We start from the raw sequence: 549 nt of genomic DNA, 5'->3' as shown, positions 1-549 counted from the left end.
CGCCGCCGCCGCCAGCAGCGCGGCGCGGCTGTGCCCGGCTGGGAGAGGCAGCACAGCGGCGGCGGCGGCCCGGCGCACACACACACAGACGGGCGGGCAGCCTGCCTCGCACACCGCGAGGGGAGGAGCCGGGGCGGCCCGAAGCCGCGGCATGGAGCCGCCGCGGCAGCACCGCCGGGATCCGGCGGAGCCGCGAGCCCCCGCCGGGAGCGCGGGGAAGTTTAGCTGGAAGGAGCAACTGCGGGGACGCGGGGAGCGGCGCGGCTTCGCGCCTGCGGGAGACCTAGGGAGGCCTGGCTGGGGTCGGAGATGGGGAGAGAGAAGGGGAAATAGGGGAGAGAATTTAAAAAAAGAAAAACAAAAAACCCAAACATACACACACACAAAACCAGCCATCTATAATCCTATCATTTAATTGCCAAAGCCAGCTCCTGCTGGCTGTGTGGACAAACCTGCCTGCATGGACATGGCAAGGCCAGAGCTCCAGGTCAGCTGCACTGGGAGATGCAGGATGGCAAGCAAGGGTCAGAGCAGAGTCTGGCTCGGGCA

This window comes from Onychostruthus taczanowskii, unplaced genomic scaffold (genome assembly GCF_017590055.1).
Source record: "Onychostruthus taczanowskii isolate IOZ18803 unplaced genomic scaffold, ASM1759005v1 scaffold13, whole genome shotgun sequence".
Taxonomy (NCBI): domain Eukaryota; kingdom Metazoa; phylum Chordata; class Aves; order Passeriformes; family Passeridae; genus Onychostruthus; species Onychostruthus taczanowskii.
This window is presented reverse-complemented; position numbering follows the sequence as displayed.